Source organism: Pleurodeles waltl, chromosome 9 (assembly GCF_031143425.1).
Source record: "Pleurodeles waltl isolate 20211129_DDA chromosome 9, aPleWal1.hap1.20221129, whole genome shotgun sequence".
In the NCBI taxonomy this organism is placed as follows: Eukaryota; Metazoa; Chordata; class Amphibia; order Caudata; family Salamandridae; genus Pleurodeles; species Pleurodeles waltl.
Genome location: NC_090448.1, coordinates 1,179,840,165 through 1,179,863,235, shown reverse-complemented (window position 1 = coordinate 1,179,863,235; position 23,071 = coordinate 1,179,840,165). Strand labels below are relative to the sequence as shown.

Sequence of the window (23,071 nt, the reverse complement as noted above, 5' to 3'; positions counted from 1 at the left end):
CCCTTATCATTACTGCTTAGAACCCTAATTCACTCTACCACATACCTGCCCCTACCCGAAGGCCTATCCTTGACCCTTAACCGAGCCTTCACCCTAAACCTAACTTTATCTCTAACCTAACCATAGTCCTGACCCTTACTCAAAACCTGACCCTAACCATGACCTCTAACACAACCCTAACCGTGAACCTACTCTATCCCGAATAATAATCTTGACCCAATCCCTCCTTTCATTACTAATTCTGATAAAATGTATTTCTTTAATTTGCATTTCTCAAGTGTGGTTTTCATTGTTGTATGTTTTATTTACTAGGGTGAGCAGAAAGTAAACTGAAACTCTGAAACAATACTGCTTCAGGGAGATGTAGATGCATATCTGTTGCCCTATCACCACGCATGGGGCACAAGAGCGAAACAACTTTTGAATGAGATTAATTAAGCCACGCAAGGCCGCCTTGCCCTGGGATGGTTTTTTATAGGTGGAGGGTGGATGTTCCCACCCTCCACCCATGGATTTTGGTGCATTCCTAGATTTACCATCACTGGTAGGCCTGGGAAAGTGTTAAAATGCTACGCCTCTCCATGTGAGGCGTAACGAGGAGAAATATATTTCTTTCTCCTTGTCACTTCGTCTTTCTATGCGTGATTAGTGCAAGGGTGCTTGCATTGTGTGCAGGCTTGTTTTGGGGCAGGAAGGGACACCTTCCTGCACAAAAAGAATCTATGGAGGCATTTTCTTCTTTCTATGCATGCTGCAGAATGGAAAGAGGAAAAAACAAGGAGAAATAAAGTTATTTCTCCTCGTTACGCCACTCCTGGAGAGGCGTAATGTTTTGGCACATTCCCAAGTTTACACATCCTTCTAAATCTGGGAATGCATCAAAATCCATGGGTGTTTCGGGGGTAAAGAAAATAAGTTACTTACCTGTAACTGCAGTTCTCCAATATTGGTATCTTTCATAGGTTCACATGCTTGAATCAATCCCCGTTGTTGAAGTGGGAGTCCCACGGTACCATAATTAAGCAGGATATATCACAATCATAGGCTATAATGGCAATGAAAAAGTCAGTTTAATAGACTATGTCCTTTTTCAAAAAGGACCAAACTTGAACTATAACCAATCAGGTGACAGCACCAGAGGCTGAGTCCCTCAGACTTTCAAACAAAAGTGGGAATAAATAATCCTGAGCTATAAGGGGAGCCTCTTTGGGAAGGAGGGCGGGTCGCATGTGAATCTATGAAAGATACTAATAGTGGAGAACTGCTGTTACAGGTAATTAACTTATTTTCTTCTCCAGTATTGGATCTTTCATAGATTCACATGCTTGAATTAGAATAAAAAGCAGTTACTGTATGTACATATCTTATAGTATTAGCGCAAATAGCAGATGGTGGGTAGAAAATATATATACATGACATTCATATGCAATTTAACAAATTATATACATACATATATATATACACACACACACACACACACAAACATACATAAATATATATATATATATATATATATTAAAATTTATATAAATACATAAACAAACACATGGAACCAAAACAGGCTCCTTATTGAAATAAGTGGTGTAGTACAAACCTGTCCAAACGCTGCATCACTGCGCTGTGCCGATTTCAGGTAATAATGTTGCATGAATTATATGCGTACTTTTCCAAGTCGCAGCACGACATATCTTCTCCAGAGGCACTTCCAAAAACACAGTAGTTGAGGTGGGAACTGCCCTAGTTGAGTGCGCCCTGTTTTTTCCGTGGGGGCCTGCTAGTCTTTGAGTGGCAGAACTGGATTGCAGCTGAAATTAATTGAGCAATGGTTGCCATCGTGACCGGAGCACCCTTACGAGTGTGTCCATACCAGTCCAACAATTGGTCAGTTCTCATGAGTGGTTTAGTGCGATGTAAGTATAATTTAGATATCACTTGATACTTAGAGTATGCATAGACCTCTCAGCTGGTGATGTTGGATTTGGAAAGAAAGTCTGAAATATTATAGGATCATTAAGGCAAAATCCAAAGCAACCTTGGGAATAAATCATTGGATTGGTTCTGAGAAGTACTAAATTGCCTGTGAGGCACAAGAAGGTTCTTGAGTTGAGAAAGCCTATTTCTCCTCTACCCTCCTGGTTGGAGTGAACGCTAGTAACAAGGCGACCTCCCATGCGAGAAATATGAGGTGTGCTCTGTGACTGGGTTTGAATGAACTCTTCATGAGTTGAAAGAGAACTATGTTCAAGCATTAGTCTGGGGAAGGAGCCCTTATTAGAGGAAAACTGTGAATAATTATTTTATGAACTGTTTGCTGATTCTGCCAGGGTAGAAAGAGAGAAAATGATGAGCATCTATATCTCAATATTGCTGCAAGCCATACCATAACAGACGCATGTACCAACTGTGACTGAGGTAGGGAGAGGACACAGGGCAGGTATATGCCAGATTATGCTAGTAGTGGATGTAGGTTTGATTTCTGGTGCCACAGACATAAACATTTCCATTACCGTTGACATGTCTTTATCAAGGCTTCTGCCTTGACTTGGAGGGAAAACAACTGCAGTCCTGAGGAATATTGAGATCTTTGCTTTCATGGAATATAGGAGCAGTGCGCATAAGAGGAGAGAGGTCTGGTCAGTATGAAGGACCTGGCATTAGATCATCGTCAAAAGCTTAAAGGATGTTGGTAGGTGAATGTGGTTGTATTCTGATTGCAGGAGAAGCTCTGTGAACTAATGCTATGTGGGCAACCTTGCGGCTATCAGGATGAGACAACCCCACTCCGGTTTCCTCTTGCTGAGAACCTTTGTTATTAAAGGTATTGGGAAAAAGGTAGGCATAGATCCCAGACCATATGTCGGAAGGCATTCTCCTACGATCCTGGAAGTGGATGCCAACTTGCATAGAACTGGCATTTGTGGTTTCTGTTTGTAGCAGAGTCTAGAGCCGGTTTTCCCAAGTGTGAGAAGATAATGCTTAGCGCAGACTGTTCAAACTCCTATTCCTGGAGAGTGTTTCCAGTTCTGCTTAGCGTGTCTGCTACGAGATTTCTAGTCCCGGGAACATGTTCAGCCCGAAGAGTTATTCTGTGTTGTTAGACGGCTCCAGATTTCCTGATCTTCCTTGGATAGCACCAGTAATCTTGTGCTGCTTTCTTTATTCACGTAGTGCATGCTGGTGGTATTGTCCGTGTGAACTAACACCGAAGACTGCTGTCACTGGCAGGAAAGCTTGGAGACTGAGTAGATGGCTTTGAGCTCCAGGCGATTGATATGTACGCTCTTCTGGAGCGGAGACCACTTTCCTTGAATTTGCAAGTTGTGTAGATGACCGCCGCAGATCCCTAGGGAGGCATCCTTAGTCATTATGAAGTGAGGTATTTGAGGTAAGAACGTGAGGTCCTCTGACAGGTGGGAGGTCCGTGACCACCAGGCTAGAGCTTCCATCATACCTGTGTGAAATTCACCTGGGTCTTGAACGATTCTTTTGTACAAATCTATTGTTTTTGTAGCTAGTCCTGTAAGGTTCTCATTTCCAGACATGCAAGAGAGATCATATTGATTGCTTAGGACATGCTGCCCGAAAGGCAACTGATCAGATGCACAGATTTTTTTTCTGTTCGACAGCCAGTTCCTAGATCCTTCATTGCTGGTCTTGGGACAGAGTCTTTGTCTTGGACAGTATCTAGTGCTGTACAGGGGTGTGGAATTTATTAAAATATCTACTTGTCCAGGGGACAGGTTGCTTCTTAAATCTACTTGTCCTGTAAAAAGATCTACTTGTCCCTTTGGTGCCATGTAGTGTGGCGACAAATTATGGCAGCAATTAATAGCCTCTCTGATTATGCCAGGGCTACTACCATAGTAGGGCTTGAATACTTGGAGTTTCAATCCCTACTGTAGCAATTTCCTTATTTTGCGACCTTTCTGCAGATCTGCATACTGGGGCTGGAGGAAGCAGTAAGCAATAGTTCCAGGGCTGGAATGCCTTTGAGTCTGCAAACCTACTAACCTGCATGTTTTAAAGATTTTTACCAGCTTCTCTCTAATATTTTCCCATAATAAGAAAGGTTGGACATTTACTCCTGACGATGGCAGAATTAGAACTTCTTCCAGGGTTAGGAAGAAAGTGGCTGGAGGGAAAATGAACTTGCAAATGCTCAATAGATTTTCACATGAGCAAATCTACACATCGTATTTACCCATGCTAAAATACAGTTCACAAATATTTTATAGGGGTACGACATATACCATGAGTGCACTTTTGTGACTTTCTTTAAGAATTTGGGGCCACATGTAGGTAGGTTCAGATTTGTGACCTGCAAATTGCGAGTCGCAAATCCGAATGTAGGATGGTGTCCTTGACACCATCTGTGATGCGCAAGGGCTTCGCAAATGCCCACATCATGAATAATCATGAGGTGGGTCGCAATTTGCGACCCCCTCGCGAATGGTGGCCTGCTGGAGACAGCAGACCACCATGTCTTTGACTGCTTTTCAATAAAGCAGTTTTTTGGGGGTTTTTTTGTAATGCAGCCCGTTTTCCTTAAAGGAAAACGAGATGCATAACAAAAATGAAAAATTAAACGTTTTCGTTTCATTTTTTCAGAGCAGGCAGGAGCCCCCTCTCCAGACTCACTCAGGGCAGGTGCTGTGCTGAAGGTGCCCCCTGGAGGGCGGCTGCGGGGCCTTTGTTATGCCGCTGGTGGCAACGTGTGCTTTAAGAGTTCAAAAACTTTTTGGGGGGGTTTTGCCAATGTTTGTTACAATGTTGAGGACCTGGTAGCTCCCACAACAATAAAGTGTTACAAAAGCCATGTCAAAACAAGACACGCATTGATGAAACTAAAAGACTTATAAAAATATGTCAGATCAGTTGGATTTGTCAGTGTTTGTTTATTTTCATGCTTCCCATAATCGTGTTGAAAATGGTTACACTGATTTTCCATTAGAAATATTTTTGGGAAATACTAGCATGCATCAACACATTTTACTAAATGACACTTAATTTGCATATAATCAGAGAGCATTCTGGGAGCATTATACTTAGCCTCTTAGCCTAAACTTTTCAAACATGTGTGTACACGTTTTTTCTTTTTTTTGTACTGGAACCAACGTCAGTAGTGAAGTGTGACCTTAAAACATTTTTTTACAGCACTCACCCTAATAATGAAGGCTTTCAAATAATGAACCATAAATACAAGTTCGAACAGCATTATCTTTTGGAAACACATTACCTCAACTGCAGAGAGTTCCATTCTCTGTAAACAAGCAGCCAAAGGGTTTGGGCTGCAGAGGGTTGGGCCTACTTGTCCCAAGGACAAAGTAAACATAAAAACTTGTTGCCCTTGACCCCAAACAAGATGTCCCGGGCGTCGGGCGATAGGAATTCCACATCCCTGTGTAGCCCAGGAACAGTATCTTCTTAGATGGAGGAGTTGAGGATCTTTGATAATTCACAAGAAGACTTGTAAATAAGACTGCACTCCTACATGTCATGCAGTAATTAAGGTAAAAGGATTTATTGCTGACCATACTCACAGAGCGGACTCTTCCCTGCTGGCCAGCAATCAACTGTCCAACCTCAAACGTCCACTCTCCAAGTACAATACAGAATTCCACAACTGTAGCATTCTATTAGAGTGAAGACACGAGCCGCGGGCACATGCCTTTGTTTAACATGAATACAACACTTCCCCTTCCGTTCTATATATATATTACAAACAATAATATCTTGAAACAGCACTTACATTGCAATGTGATGAAAAAATATCTTACATAACATCCTTAGCGAATATAGGCCCTCATTACAACTTTGGCGGTAACTGCCGCCTACAACCATGGCTACAGCCACCAACATACTGTTGCCGTGGCTACCAGCCGCCCACCCACATTATGAAGGCTGGCGGAATACCATAGACAGTCTAATGCGGGTGGCCGGTGGTAAGGTGGCGCTGCTGTCAGCAAAACACAGCTGACCGTATCATGAGCAATGATACGGCCTGGCGGTGTTTTGCTGGCGGACAGTGCTGCTGGCAGCAGTGCTGCGTCCCGTTTCCTGCTGGAGGACCCCCTGCAAGCAGGTACGTCGGGTTCTCCGACAGGAGAGGAGGGTGGGGGGTGGTGTGTGCATGTGTGGAGGTGTTGTGTGTGTGTGTGAGGGTGTGGGTCTGTTTTTGTATGCGTGCATGCGGGTGTGAATTCCCTGGCACTGATAATGCCTACTGCCATGGTTTTCGTGGCGGTACACTTGCCACGAAAACCATGGCGGTAGGCTGGGTCATAATCCCTAGGGGTGGGATTGGGACGGCCACCTGGCTGGAGACCAAAGTCTCCAGCCCAGCGGCTGTTACCACCCTGGTGGACGGAGTGATACATTGGCAGTTTGGCATGAGCCAAACCGCCAATGTCATAATTTGGGAAAAGGTACCGCCAGCCTGTTGGCAGTACCTTTCCCCAAATTACCACAGACGCCAGGGTCATAATGAGGGCCATAATCTTTCAGGTATGCTGGAGGTCTGTACTCATAATAATAACCATGACTGTCATCCATATTGCCGTTCTCTTCACAGGTACCCATTCTGGAATTGGAATTCAGTTCCCTTTCTGCCACGGTGGATTTAAATTCACTATCTTTCATCATCATATACCCACTCAAATCACCACGTTCCTCTACATCACACTCACCCCTTTTTGGCATAGTGCAACTCTGCGACAATTCCATCGCTCACCATTTTTTAACACTACCTAATGCTCGAACAGACGCTCTACTTTGTATGGTCCTCTACATTTTTATAGACCTTTCATTACTCTTCCTGACTTAACTTTAACCCAGTCTTCCTTTTTTTTAGTATCATTCATACATTTCAGGGATTCATCTCCTACTTCAAGTTCTTGCCCACCATCCCAAGCTATTCACTCTTTCATCCAAGCAGATACCATCTTGGAAACTGGGACTCTTCCCCTCATCGACTCAGAGTGACGTAAGTGTGATTTCTTGTTTTGTAGTGCGGTAAGCCCATACCAAGTCGTCTACTGCTTTTTTGATATCATGACCAGCTACATATGCCCTTTGTATGACTCCTTTGACCATTCTATTGGCTTTTTCTACAATGCCATTCCCTTGCGGGTTGTAAAATGAGATGTTTAATACCGTGTTGTTGAAGAAAAGCTTTCATTTCAAAAGATTGTAACTGTGTGCCATTGTCAGTTATGAAGTTTACTGGCATGCCCTCCTCCAAAAACATCATCTTTAGAGTCCTAATAGTGACTTCCGTGGTAATCTCTTTCATAAAGACTGCACTTAACCTTTTGGAAAATACATCCACAGCCACTAAAGCAAATTTACAATTGTCACTCAAATCAATGCACACCATATGCCAAGCTTCACCTGGCTCAACAATATGTCCCATGATGGATTGTTGCCTACTAAGGCCCTTATTACAACCCTGGCGGACGGCGGTATTTTGGAGAAAGGTACTGCCAACAGGCTGGCGGTACCTATCCCCAAAATATGACATTGGCGGTTTGGCTCAAGCCAAACCGCCAATGTACCACCCCGTCTGCCAGGGCAGTAACAGCCGCCGAGCTGAGGACTTCAGTCTCCAGGTAGACGTAAGGTCACCTCCCACTGTAACCCCGCCTACCGCCATGGTATTCGTGGTTCCCCTACCACCACGAATACCATGGCGGTAGGCACTATCAATACCAGGGAATTCCTTCCCTGACACTGATAGGAGTCTCCCCTGCCCCCCACCCCCTCCCCTTCCCCAGAGTTCTCCCCCCTCCCCCTCCCGACCCCCCCACATACACACACATTCACGCACCAACATACACATGAATACACACACTCATACCCACATTCACCCACGCATGCATACACTCCATTCACACACACATCCACACACACTGACATACATACAAACACCCCCACATTCACACAACACAACATACACGCGCACTCACACCCATTCATGCACACATGCATTCCACGCACCACACACAAGCATGGACGCACACAGACACATACACCCACACCCCCCCCACACACACACAACACCCCGACCCCCATCCCCGTCGGAGCACCCAACTTACCTGCTTGCAGGGGATCCTCCGGCAGGAGACAGGATGTGGCGCTGCTGCTGCCAAAACACCGCCAGGCTGTATCATGGATCATGATAGGTCTGCGGCAGTGTACGGGCGTGGCCTTACCACCGTCCGCTGCCATGACCGTAGCCAGAATCCCACCAGCCTTCTGGTAGAATCCAGACTACAGTCATAATATGGTGGTCGGCTGGTAGCCACGGCGACTGTCTTTTGGCGGCTGCCGCCGTGGCGGTAGGCGGTTTTTACCGCCACTGTCATAATGAAGGCCTAAGGCTTTTTTCTCCTTCCTCACATACATGACATTCCCCCACCCATGTTATGACCTGACCATCCATGCCTGGCCACCAAAACTGAGCTTTGAGGTGACGTTGAGTTAAACTCTGTCCCAAGTGTCCTTTGTGTGCCATGATTTTCAGTTTTGTTCCTTAAACCTATGGGAGGCACAAATCTATCTCCCCTCATCAAAATTTGGTTCCCAAATACAGCTATTTCATCAATAATGTTAATAAAAGGTCATACAGGGACAGTAAGACTACTTTCTCTTTTACACCCTTGAACGACCATTTTCATGACTTCTTTTAAAACATCATCCTTATCCATCTCTCAACACCACTCCTCCATGGTAAACGCTCCGTCAACTCCCACCACAATATCATGTACAGAGGCCACTGGTTCATCACTCTATTCATTATTCTCATCCTTGGATTCTTTTTGCATCTCACAATCGACAGCTAATTGAGACAAACAATCAGCCTGAGCATTTTGCCACCCTTGAATGTGTTCAATGGTAAACCAGTACTCCTGAATCCTGAAGTTTAGCAGCCAACCTCACTAATCTGTCTGAACCTTTGCCAGCTTCCCCCTGAAGAAATACTTTAACTAAAGGTTTATGATCTGATCTCAATACGAATTCTGTGCCCCATATGTGTGTATGCTAATACTTTACTCCCCATGCAGCTGCCAAGGCTTCCTTCTCGATGCCTGAGTGATGTATTTCGGCTTCAGATAATGTTCTTGAGGCAAATGCCACTGTTTTGTCCCCAGCTTTATATTTTTGCGATAGTATCACACCCACGCCAGTTGCACTTGCATCTACGGTTACAATAGATTTTTGTTTGACGTCAAAAGATACTAGTATTCCTTCCTCACAAATTTCTTTCTTAATATCCCACTCGTCTTGATCAGATATTTTTACTCTGATTTCACCGTCTTCTCTGTCGTCATCTTACACGGGCTCATCCTCTACTATGGGCTGTATCAAGTTAAAAGTGGCGTCTTGCGCCGAGGTAATCGGCGTGGAAGGCAAAGGAGTCGATTTTGGCAGTGGAACAGGTGTTTGAAAAAGTTGCGCCAGTGGTGGAACTTGTGTTATAGGTGTTGCAAGAAGTGAAGACGGAAACCTACAGTAATAGACTTGAAGCATACTCTGAAGATTTGTTATTAGAGAATGCTGGCATTGGAAGAGATCATTCCTGGTGAAATACTGCACACTCCCATTGCATCTGTTGCGTTTGGTTATCTGAACCATAATACTCATGGTACTGTTCATTGTTGTCGTCATCAAAGTCCTGGCATTTCACTCTTAGCTGCAATGGGATATTAGCTGCACTAAAAGGTCCGTCATTAGGAGGTGAATAGGCGGGTAAGGAAAGACTTTACTTTGTGGCGTATGGATAGGCAGAATTACAGGATCTGATGATCTGCTTTTTAGTGGTAGGAGGGATAGCAGTGGAAATGATGTACCATATTGTGAAGTGGTAGAATGGTGCAGTCTCGTGGACGATTTCGGTAGCGAGTGCTCTTCCACCAATGGTAAAGCTATTGCTGACAATGGCGTTGCTGTCATTTCTAGATCTGGAATGGTCATCAACGGGCACACCGACGGAGTCGTCGTACACGAGACAGCCACCGTTGACGTTGTGGTCGTCGATGGAAGTTTAGATGACAAGGTAGTCTTTATCGATGCTGCCCTCATCGATGAGCTATTCGTTGAAGATGCTGTTAACAAGCTTTTCGTTGATGATGCTGTCGACGAGGTTAAAGGATATTGTTCTTGTGCCGTCGATGGTGTGTGTGCCGACGAGGAACTGAAGTATATCGTCATTGATGGAATAACTGACAAATGGCGTTTGATAGCCTTCACTGTTGCAATCGTCGTTGAGGACAGCGGAGATGATGCCATAATCATAGGAGAACTTGGAGAAGTAAAGGTAGGAGTTACCGTCGTTGTTACCATCAACAATGCCGTCGACGAGCGCGTTGATGGTGGTTTACTCGTCACTGTTTTCGTCAACGCTGAAACTGTTTTTCTTACTCAACGTTGACGGAGCAGATTGTGAGGGATCTTTAAGAACAGTTTCCTTCAGTTACGGAGTAGTGGGCAGAGACTTGGGTAAGAGTTGTTTGGAGGTTGAAGGTTGAGCTCTGTACCTCCTCTTCCTGCCACTGTCAGTATGTTTGGATTTTCTACTGACTTTTGCCTTTGGCTCTGAAGAATGTTTTTCTTACATTTTCTGCCTCTTACTTGAAGTTGTGGCCTGTGAGGAATTATCCCTGTCCTCCTCAGATAAAGGGTTTTCTCTGCTTTTATGTCTCTGAAGCCACACTAAGAGTCTACCTTATCTGTCCTTTAAAGTTTTTTGAGAGAAGGTCTGGCAGATTTTACAGTCTTTTACCTTATGATCCGGATATAAACAATAAATGCATTGTTTGTGAGGATCCTCTGAGTGAAGTATTTTCTTCCCACAGGTGTCACAAGGCCTGAAAAGGCTTTTCTTCGAAATATGGGACATATCCAGTCTAGTTGTAGTAAAAAATTCCTAAAGGAGAAAGTTCTTTCTATAATCTAATAATTTATAATGAGGAAAAAACAGGTAGTTAAGCAGAGCTCAAGGAGAATCCCTTCACTCGACGTGCGGTATAAAATCTGAGGCAAACAGCCTCTGTTGGGAGTGTTCTAGAGGGTGCTGGCGTCTGATTGCTCATAGGTCAAGTTTATTCCTTTTTTAAAAAGGGAGTAGATAAGCTATTAAACAGAATGTGCATTGCCATTATAGCCTATGATACTAACATGTACTGCTTTATAAGGTTACCGTGGGACTCCCACTTCGACGGGGAATATTCAAGCATGTGAATATATGAAAGATCCAATACTGGAGAATAATCCACTGTTGGGCCCCGTCAGATAGAGACGGCGAGCATGGTGTACTCATAGCACAGCTAGAGGACACACTGCCAGTTGGCACCACTGGAGGGCACACAAGTAACTCTGATATGAAGTTTGATTGTCTCTGCGCACCTTGTTGTCTTCTGCTTCCGCTGCACTGAAGAGAAGAGTGTTTCCAACGAGTGTGTGGGAAAAACAATTCAAATTTGTCAATTTCTGCTTCAGCATAAGTGGTATCAGCAGCAGAGCTTGGTTCCACACACCCATAGTAATTAGAGGGTGTTCAAGCATGACTCCCTTCTGGACAAACAAGCACTAGTAGTGTTATATGGTTTTCACTAAGACAAAAGGACTGCATATTAGGACAAAAGAGCTTCAGCATATTGGGGACCAAGTCGGTACACAACATCAAGAGCTGTTGGCCCAATTCCTGGCTAGCTCACAGTGCCTCACCCACACCCTCAACCTTACCGGGGTAGAATGTTATTGTGGCAACCTAAACATGACCCTCTGACTCCCAAAGAAGTCATGGAAACAGATCTTACCCTTTTGTTGTATAACTCATGCATGTCCAGGCAAAAACACAAGAGAGAAACAAAATAAAGTTTAAATACTTTTATTGAAAGAATCGTAATCTTGCATAAAGAGAATGAATTGTGACAATTAGGCAGATGAAACAAAGCAAAGTAACCAGCATTATGAACATGGTAAAGAGAATGAATAATCCAACCATGGTAAATGCTTTCTAGATATTTCTACATAACCCTAAACCTATACTGAGAGTATAGTGGGTGTACCCTCTGCCTTTGCCCGATCTACGAGGTTAGCCTTAGCCCTCATGCCTAGAGAACAGTGTCTGGAGTCAGCCTGTAGTATGACTGGCAATCCTTCCAGTAAGATGGTAGATTAGTGCCAGCAGAGCTGCATGTCAAACACAGCCCGGAAAGGACACGTTTTCAAATTCACCTCTCTTCCGTTCGGTCCGTCAGCCACACCATGGTGCTTTACCAAGGTACTTTGGCCGGCCATGGAATGGTTGCAAGCCCAGGGGATTAGACTCATCGTCTACCTAAATGACGTACTTAATGCATCAACAACTGGAGACCTTACAGGCTCATCTTCAGATGATGCAGTCCCTTCTCCGGAACCTAGAATTCACACCCACCCAGAAGTTAGTTCTTGGGGTTTGAGATAGACTCCATTTACCGGTCATTGAGACTGCCTCAGAAGAAAATGCTCCTTATCTGCAGAAAGTTACACAAGACACTGGAGAGGGAGAAGATATTCCTAAGACACCTGGGCTGGCCAGGATTCTAAGGTTGTTACTGTCTTCAATCCAGGCCATCTTCTCTAGCTCGTTGTACTACTGGATGCTTCCGGGACTGAAGGTGATCCATCTCAGGAGGGGCTTGCCGTATGCTCAGAAAGTGGCCCTTTTCCAGAAGGGGTGGATGGGGATCCGGTGGTGGCTTGATCACACACACACTCCTGGAATCCATATTCGGCATGACTTTGGATCTTGTCATTGAGTCAGATGCAAGTTGACAAGGCTGGGGAGCCCGTGGTCAGGGACTGAAATATCAGTGAAGAACCTGGCTGAAAACAAGGCCTCATGTTCCATGCTCATGAAGATGGACAATGTATTATCTCACGGCTGGATCATCAGCTACTGTGCTTTTTGAGTTGGCATCCAGACCCTCAAGTGGAGGCGACGGACACATTTCGACAATACTGGTGTCAGATTTGTGGTATGACTTTCCTTGCCTTTCTATTATTGTCAGACTCAAGACTCAAGTCAGGCATCTAAAAGATGAGGTGATTATGGTGACACCAATGTGGAGATCAAAAGTTTAGTATCCAATTTTTTTGGTACTTTCCATGGATTCTTCAATCCCACTTCCCCAGACTCCGAATCTTAAGATGGATACTCACAGCAATGTATACCAATTGGTTCAGGACGGGACTCTCCTGTTCATGGCATGGAAGATTTCAGGGAACGCTGGGACATCCCAGGCCTCTTGTCACACGCTGCCCTCCTCATCAGAAGGTTGACGGCTGATTCTACTTCCAAACACTACAGTTTGGCATGGTATTGATGGTCACGCTGGTGTCTGTGGTGGGGTTTTGACCCGTGGGGGCAGATATAGTTTGCATAGTGAGTTTCTTGTCCGAACGGGTGGATGCAGGATTGGCCTATTGGACAATCAGCGCCTGTAGGTTAGCTGATGATTTCGGTCCAGAAATTCCATCTCTTGTCTTGAGCACGAAGACCACGGTGAGGATAAATAAACTGAATCGTACTTTTGATTGTTCTGACAACACTGTCATTTATACTGTTGATATGAAGATCATGGACAAGACACCACTAAATCTGATAAACTGTACAAAGAATGCACATGACTGACACACTTTTGTTTCTTTGTAGGATCAGAAGCAACATTTCTAATCCAGCGGGTGAGAGCAAAAGTAAGAACATGAAAATAGAGGGAATGCTTTTCCTTGGTGGATGATTATATAGGACTGCCTGCACTGTTACTGCCAGACAAGTTGAACTCTGGGGCCTGATTTACAAAGGTGAACTTAGACCAAAAGTTTAAGTTACACCAAAAGTCTAAGTTTAGACCTAAAGTCTAACTTTACATGTAGTAAAGTTAGACCAAAAGTCTAACTTTACTCGTAATAAAATTGGACTTCAGTGTTAGTTTAAGCTTTTGGTGTAAGTTTAGTCCAAAAGTCTAAACTTGACCAAACATCTAACTTTACTCGTAGTAAAGTTAGGCTTTTGATCTAAGTTTAGGCCAAAAGTCTAAACTTAGACCAAAAGTTTAACTTTAAGAGTAAAGCTAGACTTTAGGTCTAAACTCAGACTTCGGGTGTAAACTTCAACTTTTGGTCTAAGTTTACCTTTGTGAATTGGGCTCTAAAAGACTCATGGGACATGTAGACATGTAGGCTTTCTTGTTGTTGTTGGCTACTGAGCTAAATAAACTAAAAGAAAAATGCATATTCCTTGTCTCCATGTCCTTAATAGAACTGTAACTTTCCTTGACGATAGCTAGGCAATGTTACATTTCCTGGAAATCTGGATGCGTTGTCTAAGCATCTGGCATTTTCTACCGTAGCACAGAAATCCCAAACCCCCAAGAATGAACTAAAAAAGTCTTCACCATTTATGTTTCATTCCGCTCCATATGTTTGTATGCACTCTCTGGTCACTGCAATCTGCTACTTGGCTGTCTGCACCTGGGAGATGGTTCACCCTTAGGGGCTTGCGCTCTCTGAAAGACCAGTACTGCAGGACTCTAGCCTCTCTCGGCTAGAGGCTTGAAATTGTTTGCCCCTCCCTTAATGTTCTGGTACAGCATACTGGTCATGTCACCAATCAATAACAGAGCTGACTTGAGCCTCAGCGGAGGCAAAAGATCTTAAATCTAGTATACTTCCGTTGACTCGAGTACGTTTATGCCTACTGTCGTATCTGAAAGAGATCAGTCGTCTTATCTTTGAAGATAAGGAAGTCCCAGCAGAATGTTCTCTCTTATTATAAGAAACTTTATTTTTACTGTCTGCAGGATGGAAGCTATGTGTAAAGATGAAGGTGAGATACCAAGTGGATTAAGAAGGACTTCAGGCTGAGTACAGATATTTCTGCCCAGACTTTAAGACCTTAACTACTGAAACCAAGCGTAGTTTTTAGAGAGTTAAATATACTCCCTATTGTAGGACAACTACCTCTTTTAAATGTTACTCTTTTGTATGATAAATACTTTTCCAGTTGACTATGAATCTGAATGTACAATACTTGAACTACCTTGTTTAGTCCCTTGCTGATAGCTGTTGCTACTGGTGCTCTTAGAGACCAGTTGCCAACACAGGGATAAGTATGAAGATGTTATCTCTGTAGATGGACCGTCAGTCATCCTAAGCATCTGGCAAAAGCTCTTGGAGCTAACATCAGCTTGAATCATAGTAAAGAAATGTGAGCGTGTGAAACACTAACCATGAAAGACTGGAATAAACAGTTTGCCTTCCCACAGGTTGGTAGAATTAGACTTTCAGACTATCTCAGGGGCACTGAAAGTAGTCATCCAGAAGAGCTGTCTTTGTAACTTTTCTTTATTCGGAAATATGTTGAGCGCCCTGAGGTCTAGTATGAGTGCAAGCAGGGTGGGGTTCATTTTTTATTGGAAAATATCTAGAATAAACTCATGAGTTTGTACTGTCCAATCTCCTGCACCCTTTCATATGAGAATGCTCAGTTCTTGTTCAGGGAGAGAGAAAAGAGTGCTTTAACTGAAAAACACTGCTCACTTGTCCGTGGCAATCTACTCCCAATCTTGAATCCTTGCACTGGCTGAGGGAATGAAGAAGTCACTTTGATTTGGGTTGGGCTGATGGCTACTGGATACTACCTGATGTAACTCTGCATCAGCTCTGAGCTATATACGCTGCTCTGCCGGATTATGGGTGTATACTGTGGCCACTGCCAGCTTGAACCCACTGCTGAATATTTATTTGGGAGCAGAATCTCTGAACTGACATTAAGCCAACAGTCTTCTCTATTCTAATCTTTGCTGCCACATTTTCATGTTCACACTTTTCATTTTCTTGTCTGCTGAGGCTACAAACAGTGTCCCCCTGGAGACAGCATGTCTCTTACTCTTTGCTCAACTTCAGACCTGTGGCCTGACATTCGCAGCTATGACACTCCTATTAAGGGGGCTCAAGCTCTTCTTCACTGCTTGATCTACCATGTCAAGGTATGTCCAAAGGTGTTATCTGTGCCTTGAGGGGAGTCACCCTAACATCACATATCCTTGGGGTCCTTCACCTTTACACTGAGTGCCCAGGAGCTCTACACATTGAGAACCTAAGAATGAAGCACACCAACATGAAGTGCCTTGTAAAATCCCTTATACCCTTATAAGGGTCACCTTATACCTTTGACTAGGTGGATGTAGAGCTCATCCTCTACAACCAAGGGGTCTACAGATTGATGGGGGGGACCTTGGCCTCAGGCTCTTAGAGTTGAAGAGGTACCCAGTACGAAGAAACCTGTGAGGGTAGAGCTGAAGAACAGTTGATGGCTTCCAAGAGGCTGAAGTGGTTCCTGAAGGCATCAAACTGGCATTTGTTCTAGTTCTTTTTGACAAACCTATTAGATCCCTATACTGGACAGTTTTACGGTCTCAAGAATGTAGCCCGGGATGTGGGTGGAGTACTTATGACTTCAAAGACTCCAGAAAAGATTCCTAAGAATGAAACCTAGAATCACAAGTAATAATTGTTTCTTCTTCTTTTAGTATCATCATTGATAGTCAAAAACAGTACAACAGAGTAGCAATCCCATCCCATCTAGAAGTGGTCTCAAATAATAAGACGGTAAAAGCTAGAACTATTTCACCAAAAAGGGTGATTACTCAAACAAATTAATCAAAGCAGGTTTACCCTCTACTGAGCCTGCATTGACATCTGAATCAAAGCAATACTGTCATGTGAAGGGGAGAATGGAACTCTGAGTAGGTTCCATGCAACTAATGTTAAGACACATTTCTCAGCAAAGCCTCTGTAGCACCTTTTACGCTGGTCAAATATGCTTATGGTCTACCTGATAACAGTTTATTAGCCAAAATGGTAACATAAATAATGCAGGATAGAATGTAGTTGGCCGACATCGATAAATAGTTGGCTAGATTTTTTAAAAACCTTAGTCCTGCTAAGGTAAAATTTGACCAACCACCCTTCTAATATCTAAAGTACAGAGAGATCTATCTGCTGCTATAGCGTAATTCTGGAAAAATACAGATAAGAAAGTAGTCTGTTTACATGAAAATCAGAGACCACTTAAGGAAGAAAGGAAACATGTTTCATACCTAATATCTTGGAGTGGAAAACTCTATAAGGTTCAAAGGAAGAGAGGGCCTGAAGCTCACTGACTCTACAAACCGATGTAATGCCAAGTAGGAAAGCGGTTTTCCACAATAAGTGAGACAATTAAGTATTATGTGTGGGTTTAAAAGGAGTAGCCAAATTTGATACAGTTTACAGAATACCAGATTGTAATCCCATGCAGAGATACGTTTCGAAGTGGGGAGAAAGCTTTTGTAGCCACTTCAAAATATCTTTTGTTACTGGAATAGTGAAAAACTATATTGGGCTTGGGAGATGTAACTTAATAGGTCAAAAATGCAGTTTTGGTTTCACCAGGTGAAGAAGGCATGGCAGGTATTTCAAATCCAACCCCTAATGCTGCTGCCACAAAAAGAACCTCTGTCATTTTTCATTCATTTCTCTTACAAAGCTGTTTTAAGGCATGTGTAAAGTGAGCAATTGCCCAGGGTCCCCTCTTTCTACATCTACCCTCCCAGAAAAGTGATAACTGTGAGCTTAAAAGAACTGATTCTTTTTTTGATTTTGGAAACTGACTCAGCCATTCTTGGGCAGCTGGAGGCAATTAAATTCAAAACAACCTCCCTCTCTCCTTAGTTCTCCTCACCACTTCTACGTGAACCCTCTCTTTATTTTTCTATCTCCCTCTTTCTGCCTTCCACTACGTCTCTATGTACATAACTCTCTTATTATTCCAACTCTATCTACATCACCTTTAGCCACCTCCCCACTCTCAATACACCTCTCTAACCCTCCTCTTTCTACCTCTTTCACAACCTCACCTCGCTTTACCTCTCTGTGTCTTCCTCTACATTTCAGCCTCTCTACCATCTCTTTCTATCTCAGCTGTCTGCCTCACAGTTCTCATAATACCTCACTACAGTGCTTCCGTCTCACCAATCTGTGTATTTTTTCCATTTAGTTTATTTCTCGCTGATGCGACTTTATCTTTACCTTACCTATCTAGCTCTTTCTCTATCTCTTTACTCTTCACCGCCTCACTATGGGCCAGATGTAGCATTTTCCGATTTTGTGAATCGGAAATTGCGTGTCGGTGCGACACGCAATTTCTGATTAGCAAAATCAGATGCAGTACGGTGTCTCAGACACCGACTGCGAGTCGCTAGGGGGTCGCAAAGACCCACCTCATTGTTATTAATGAGGTGGGTCACATTTTGCGACCCCATAGCGAGTACCTGCACTCACAGGGATGGTGGCCTGTTGAAGTCAGCAGACCTCCATGTCTGTGACTGCTTTTTAAATAAAGCAGTTTTTTATTTTTATTTTGCAGCCCGTTTTCCTTAAAGGGGTTTTCAGACAGTGGTCCACTGGACCACTGCCTGCTCTGAAAACCCCTTTTTGGCAACATTCACAGAGGGGAAGGGGTCCCCTGTGGACCCCTTCCCTTTTGCGAATGGGTTACAACCAGTGTGACAGCATTTGCGGTCACAAAGCAATTTAGCATAGCAATGCGAGTCGCAAATAGGAAGGGGACACCCTTACCAACTCGCAAATTGTGAACGAGCATCACAATTGGTATTTTGCATGATACATCTGGCCCTATATCTCAACTTTCTGTCTAATTTATTTATCTTTCTACCTAACATCTGTATACCTACCTCTTTCACTCTACCCCACCAGCCCTCGCTAGCTAACACCTTAATTTACTGTACCATTTCTTTGCTACTTCACTTCTCCATCTTATACCTTCTGCTATTCTTCCCTCTACCTCATCCCTCACGTTTCTACTCAGTTATCTAGCTCTGCATCCTTTTTTGCATCCCAGCCAAGTCTCTCTCCCTCTCATTTCTCTCAGCACCTCCTGTGTCAATGTATGCTCTCCACTGTACCTCGCTCTACTCTCTATCTGCACATCTCTCTACATCTCCTCTCTTATACCTCACCTCTCCTTCTCTACCTTACCTGTCTCTACTTCACCTCTTTATTCTCTGCACCTCATTTCTCTCTATGTTTCACCCCTCCCTCTCTGTACCTTTCTCTCTGCGTCACTACCCTGTTTACCTGACCTGCCTAAATATCTTCTCAGTTTGCCCCTCTTTCCACCTCACCACTCTCTCCACCTTGCATCTCTATACTTTCCTTACTCTACCAGACCAGACTGACAAGATATTTCTTTATTGTTTGCTGCTTCTCCTTCACTCTAAAATCTTACTTATCTCTCTAACATTTTCTTTACCAACCTCTTCCTCCTTCTGCCTCTCTGTATATTCTGTTTTGGCTTTCTAACTTTTCTCTCACCTTCTTACATCTCTCCATACCTCGCACCTCTTCTTTATCTCATTTCTATCTCTACTCTTTTCCTGCTTCACACCTCCTCATGTTTTTGCTCCTCTGCAGAGGTCACTGTCTTGCTAGAGAAGTATACACATGGAAAGAAAAGAAGAGGGACAAGACGAGGATAAATGAAAGATAGTAATGTATGATTTTCCTTGATGGAATGGTGAAAAGCTTCAGAGCAATCTTCATTTTCACTTTTGCAGCAACAATGCAAGTAGTAAAAGAGGGTTACAAATGTGTGGCAATTGAAGCTGAGTATGCTAGGTGCACACCTTCTTTTAATACTATGCCCGAGAACCATTAAACATCCACCAAGTCGACTTTACACTGTCTTTCCTACAAGTGAAGAACCAGGCTTGTTTAGACGCTTGATTCCACATAAAATATTGCATGACAAAACAATTTAGATCCAAGCAAAAATGGCTTTATCAGTGCTTGTTCAAGCCTTCTTTTGGTTATTTTGACTAGCTCAAACACTCAGCTGCTTTTGCATGGCCTAATTTCCGAAAGTTTAATAAATAATTCCATTTTGTTTGGCATCACAAGGGATGGCATTAGCTCAAAAAAGGCAAAGATTTTAAGGTGACCAGGGGTGCCCAAAGATTTCTTGGACGGACCCCAAAACATTTTGGATGGCAGAGCTCACATACCCAGGCTCTTTGTCTCTTTTAATTCAAGGCTGAGATAAATTCATGCATCTATACCAAAATAATCTAACAGTGATGCTGCCATATTGAATCAACAATGTCTTTCTGGGATGGAATATGTCCCCTTGCAGCTGTCAGCAGGCTCACTTTGCACCAAAAACCTCTTGTGTGTCCTTTCTAAAATCTGGAGAAAATGCAAGTGTCATCACTGCATGTGCTGTTTTGGAGGAATGAGTTTCATCCTGGCATTAGAACATCTATGCTTCAATTGTTTAGATGGAATCAAGGGAATTGTAGGAAAACTCCACAGACCTTCCCCGTACTCCTTAATCGTTTACAAGTGCGTTGCTAATAACTCTTGTTTCTCAGTGTATAGACGTGAGGTATGGACATTTTGCATTTTGGGCTAGTACAAAACACCTATAAAAGGAAATCTCCACTCTAAAAAGATGTACTGTAGAACACTATTTTTTATGACCCATTTGTGGTTTTCTACATCATCCTATTGAGGGCATGTTTGTGAATTCTCAATCTCTGGAGCGCAAGCTGCTTTTATCAATAGATATGTCAACAGTAGTCAGTTTCAAGTGTACTGTGCTTCCAGTGACGGTGTTATCAACCAGGTGCCTCTTTTTTTGTTCACAACGAATATGGCACTTGTGTTATCTATCTGATTCAAAATCCTGCCCATCATCAAAGACATCCGAAACTCCTCCAGAGCTAGACAGACTTCCCTTCATTCCAGCAGGCAGTAGAGAAATAGGGCTTTTGTGTTGGAGCACTTAGGACATCACCACATCCTATTCTACTAACAGGTCCATCACAGCAGAGATTGTTTTGCTAATTGTGTCGGCATCCGCTTGTCTTCCCAGCTGCCCTTTGCCTGTGACTACTGATCTTCCAAGCAACGATGTAGAGACCGCCTTGCTTGCGGAACAAGGAAGACAGACAAAGGCATTTAACCTACCAGTGGTGGGATGTGTCTCGCGGTAGTGTGCAAATTTGCTTGCAATTTATAACCCTTTTGATTCCGGACATCTACTCTCTCCTGAAAAGGAAATAGTTCTCTTGATGACGGTCTAGGGGATCCCAGATCCACCAGGACTTGAGCTGGTAGTGATAAGGCCTTCTGATGGTTCACTTGAAGCACAGAATGTAGCAGCTGCGTCATGGTGTGGTAATATTGAAGCACTTTAGAGGGGTCCTAGTTTTTATGAACATTTATGGCTAAATAAATATTCTTGTTTCCTCAGATTAGTGTCTACTATGCCCATGCACCTAGAGAATGTTTGAGGAGATGATCTGCAGCGGACTAAGATGATTTAGTACTGAAAATGTAGCTTTCTTACCACAAGCCTTCCTCTGTTTTCTTCCTAGCGTGATGTGAAAGTATGCATATTACAAGTCCACTGCATACATCTAGTTTCCCGGATAGAGTGGAGGAAAGATCTGATGATGAGCCACAATAAAGAACATCTCCCCTTTGATGCAACTGTTTGTGTATTTCAGGTCCAGGATTGGTCTCTATTCAGTTGTGGACATTTTTGTTTGTCAAGAAATATCTTGAGAACGTGCATTTTCCTTTCTGAAAATGAGGGTCTTTCATGTGGTGTTCTTATGAAGAATGTTAGTCCCAGGCACAACTAATGCAGATGGCATTTGGATGCTTTCGTTGGTGAAACTGATGGTGAAGGTTGAACAGAAGAGCACACCTACCTTGGACATTATCCAGAATCTATCTATCTTTGGTTATTCTGTACTATCCTTCTCAATTAAAAGAAAAACTTCCAAATGGGAATGTGCAAAATCAAAGGGAAGTGATTTCTTTGAGTTCAATGGGGATTTTCTGAGAAACAGCAGGATGAGGAGTGAGAGTCCATATAACTCAATTCTAAATGGGGAGATTCTGAACAATCCACTTTAGAGCGAGCAGATACTGACGTGTACCTTGATGTTGATGTATCCCTTGGTATTGAACTCCTACCACGAGCCATATCTGCATAGACAATAAGCATGGAGCCACCATATATGTGTTCGCTGTTGTGCCAATCAAAGACATTTGGGGATGGCACGCATGTTGCAAATGTTTGTGCCTCCTGTTCATCTTTGCAGGAGTCCTTAGAGGATGAATCATGAGTAACTGAGAAAGGATCTACATCTCTGGTCACTCTGTCAAGGTCCTTTTGAACCTCTCTGATTCTTACGTCTTCTCTCTGAGCTCTTTCATGATCCTTTAATGTTCTACGTGGCTTTTCGTTTTTACAGGAGGTACATTCATTGGTAGGATGTAGTGAGAGAGGACAAACAACACACTGAATGAATACCCTTGCTTCTTATTTTTCCACAGCATGGGCAGATCACATAGAAGGCATAATGGAATAAGTGCCACAAAGCTGGAAATTAGCAGGGCAAACATAGCTGGCGATCACTCTGAAGTTCCAAAGATGCTGAGTGATGGTGATAAATCCAAGACAACAAACGGAGAAACGTTACTCTAAAAAAGAGTAACAAAACCTCTTGGAATGTTCTGGGATCCTTCTTGCGCGTGCTGGAAGAAAGGACTGGGGCTTTAGAGTGGCTGGCAGTGCAAGGTATGGGAAATGGAAGTCGGTGGTTTCAGTAAAGGACCTGAGGCTACTTCCAGTCTTTCCTCTTTATGTTGCCTTACGTGTGTTTTTTCCCTTCATTTCTGCATGTCTCCCTGTTTTACCAACGCAAGTTTTATTTATGTACATTGTAACTGGAAATAAACCAATTGAACTTTCATGAAAATTCAGCCTTAGAGTGGTTGTTCTGTATACTGATCTGCATTTAAAAATGCTAATTTTATGACAGTAGTTTGATTATTAAATGCGGTATAAGTGTTCTGGCTTTCTAGGACATAGGTGTGAGTATTCTACCATTTATGACAACCGATAAAGATCGACAAGATATCCAATTTAACTAATTGTACACAGGAAAAAACA

At 43.2% G+C, this 23,071-nt stretch overlaps 1 protein-coding gene across 1 annotated transcript in view; it reads right to left on the bottom strand.

Annotated features, from left to right (window-relative positions):
- The window catches only part of CFL2 (cofilin 2), an 83,265-nt gene that overhangs the window by 6,287 nt on the left and 53,907 nt on the right, over window positions 1–23,071 (bottom strand). The gene's annotated exons all lie outside the window — the stretch shown is intronic.